The sequence below is a fragment of the Pan troglodytes genome, chromosome 6 (genome assembly GCF_028858775.2).
Source record: "Pan troglodytes isolate AG18354 chromosome 6, NHGRI_mPanTro3-v2.0_pri, whole genome shotgun sequence".
Classification (NCBI taxonomy): Eukaryota; Metazoa; Chordata; class Mammalia; order Primates; family Hominidae; genus Pan; species Pan troglodytes.
Window position 1 is genome coordinate 144,472,802 of NC_072404.2, and position 2,970 is coordinate 144,475,771.

The 2,970-nt window shown below is 41.9% G+C and overlaps 1 pseudogene; it reads right to left on the bottom strand.

Moving 5' to 3' along the window:
• Window positions 1-941: 941 nt before the first annotated feature.
• Window positions 942-1,256, bottom strand: LOC107971615 (cytochrome c, somatic-like; annotated as a pseudogene).
• Between the last annotated feature and the right edge of the window lie 1,714 nt (window positions 1,257-2,970).

Consider the following 2,970-nt stretch of genomic DNA (forward strand, 5'->3'; position numbering starts at 1 on the left):
TGGCAATGAGAACACATGGACACAGGGAGGGGAACATCACACACCAAGGCCTGCCAGTGGGTGGGGGACAGGGGGAGGGATAGCATTAGGACAAATACCTAATGCATGCGGGGCTTAAAACCTAAATGATGGGTTGATGGGTGCAGCAAACCACCATGGCACATGTACACCTATGTAACAAACCTGCACGTTCTGCACATGTATCCAGAACTTAAAGTATAATAAATAATAATAATAATAATTTAAAAATAAAATAGGTGAGTGGCAAAGAGTACTGGCCTGGGACCAAATTCAGAGCTGGCAAACTCCTGGAATAGAAAGTTGTCCCCTTGTAATATACATCCAGAAGCTCCTGAGATTTTCACCTGGTTTCCTGCTATTAACCTGAATTTGGTTTTACTTAATGGATTCTGGTCCCTTTCTCTGGTCCTGTTTTAAGCTTGGGCCATGATGTCCTGGGGCTTGAGGGTGAGGAGCAGGAGCCTCTGTAAGGGGAATAGGAATGGTGTGTGGAGGGGCACAGGGCGGGTAAATCCAGAGGAGTTTTCAGAGGGTGTCAAGATTCCACGTTCCAGTTTCAGGCCTGTACAGAGCTAGGAGCATCTGAGGCTGGGTAAGGATTTAAGGAAAAAGAGAGAAGATCCCAGAAACAAAACAGCAAAATAACATTATGAAAGCTGGGGGACGGGCAAATGCAATGTGACATTTTGTTCTTTTTTTTAAATTGACATATAATAATTGTATATATTCATGGGGTACATAGAGATGTTTTGATACATATAATATACAGTGATTAGATAAGGGTAATTTGCATATCCATCATCTCATTTACCATTTCTCTTTTTTCTTTTTGAATTCTGGTGTATGAAATCTATTAAATTACGATACATATAAAAAATTCATGAGACATTTCTCTTTTGTAATAACGCAGTGGCCAATTATTACTCATGAGCAGCTTTTTTGAGATAAGCTATCAAGTCCGCCCTTTCTCCCTTCTTCTTAATGCCGCCAAAGATCATTTTTGTTCCAGGTATCTAATTCTTTGGATTCTCCAAATACTCTATCAGTGTGTCCTCTCCCCAGGTGATGCCTTTGTTCTTACTGGTGTCTGTGTAGCAGAATCCAAGGGCACCTGTCTTCCACCCAAAGAGACCATGGAGATTAGGCTCAGTCTTGTGCTTGCCTCCCTTTTCCGTGGTGTGGCACTGGGCACACTTCTGAACACAAATATTCGTGCTTTTCTCAACATCACCCATATTTAATTCTCTCTTTTGTCACTGGCACTGTGAAGGTTCCTACTCAGAAACCAGATGTCCCGCTCTCTCATTTTTCATTTCTTTGTGTTGAGAACATTCTATATCCATTTTTTAGCTACTTTTTTTTTGAGACCGAGTCTTGCTCTGATGCCCAGGCACACTCTCACCTGACTGCAACATCTGCTTCCTGGGTTCAAGCGATCCTCCTGCCTCAGCCTCCCTAGTAGCTGGGATTACAGGTGCATGCCACCCCGCCCAGCTAACTTTTGTATTTTCAGTAGAGATGGGGTTTCGTCATGTTGGCCAGGCTGGTCTCGAACTCCTGACCTCAAGTGATCCGCCTGCCTCGGCCTCCCAAAGTCCTGGGATTACAGGCACAGGCCACTGTGCCTGGCCCGTTTTAGCTATTTGAAGCTATATATTATTGTTACATCCAGTCATCCTACAGTGGTATAGAACAGGGGTCCCCAGCCCCTGAGCCATGGTCGTGTAACGGTCTATGGCCTGTTAGGAACCGGGTCACACAGCAGGAGGTAAGCAACAGGCTACTGAGCGAAGCTTTATCTGTATTTACAGCTGCTCCCCATTGCTCACATTACGGCCTGACCTCCACCTCTTGTCAGATCAATGGCAGCATTAGATTCTCACAGGAGTGCGAACCCTATTGTGAACTGCACATGCCAGGCTCCTTATGAGAATCTAATGCCTGATGATCTGTCACTGTCTCCCATCACCCCCAGATGGGACCATCTAGTTGCAGGAAAACAAACTTAGGGCTCCCACTGATTCCACATTATGGTGAGTTGTACGATTATTTCATTACATATTAATATTACGATGTAATAATAATAGCAATAAAGTGCATAATAAATGTAATGCACTTGAATCATCCTGAAACCATCCCCCACTCCCTGGTCTGTGGAAAAATTGTCTTCCATGAAACTGGTCCCTGGTGCCAAAAAGGTTGGGGACCACTGGTATAGAACACTAGAACTTACTCCTTCTATCTAGCTGTAATTTTGTATCATTTAATAAACATCTCTCTAACTCCCACTTCCCTCTGCCCTTCGAGCCTCTAGTATCCTCTGTTTTACTTTTTACTTTTATGAAGTCAACTTTTCTTAGCTTCCACAAAGGAGTGAGAACATGCAGTATTTAACTTTCTGTTCCTGGCTTAATTCACTTAACATAATGTGCTCCAATTCTATCCACATTACTTCAAATAACTGGATTTCATTCTTTTTTTAATAGCCGAATAGTGTTCTATTGTGTATGTATACCACATTCTCTTTATCCATTCATCTGTTATTGAACACCTAGGTTGAGTCCATATTTTGGCTATTGTGAATAGTGATGCAATAAACATAGGGGCACAGATGTCTCTTTGATATACTGATTTCTTTCCCTTTGAATAAATGCCCAGTAGTGGGATTGCTGTATCATATGGTAGTTCTATTTGTAGTTTTTTGAGGAACCTCCAACTCTTCTCCATAGTGGCTGTACTAGTTTACATTCCCACCAACAGTGAATAAGAGTTCCATTTTTCCACATCCTCAACAGCATTTGTTATTTTTTTGTGTTTCTGATAATAGCATCCTAACCAGAGTGAGATGATACTTCGTGATGGTTTTGATTTGTGTTTCCCTGATGATTAGTAATATTGAGCATTATCTTATATATTTGTTGACCATCCATTTGTATGTCTTCTTTTGAG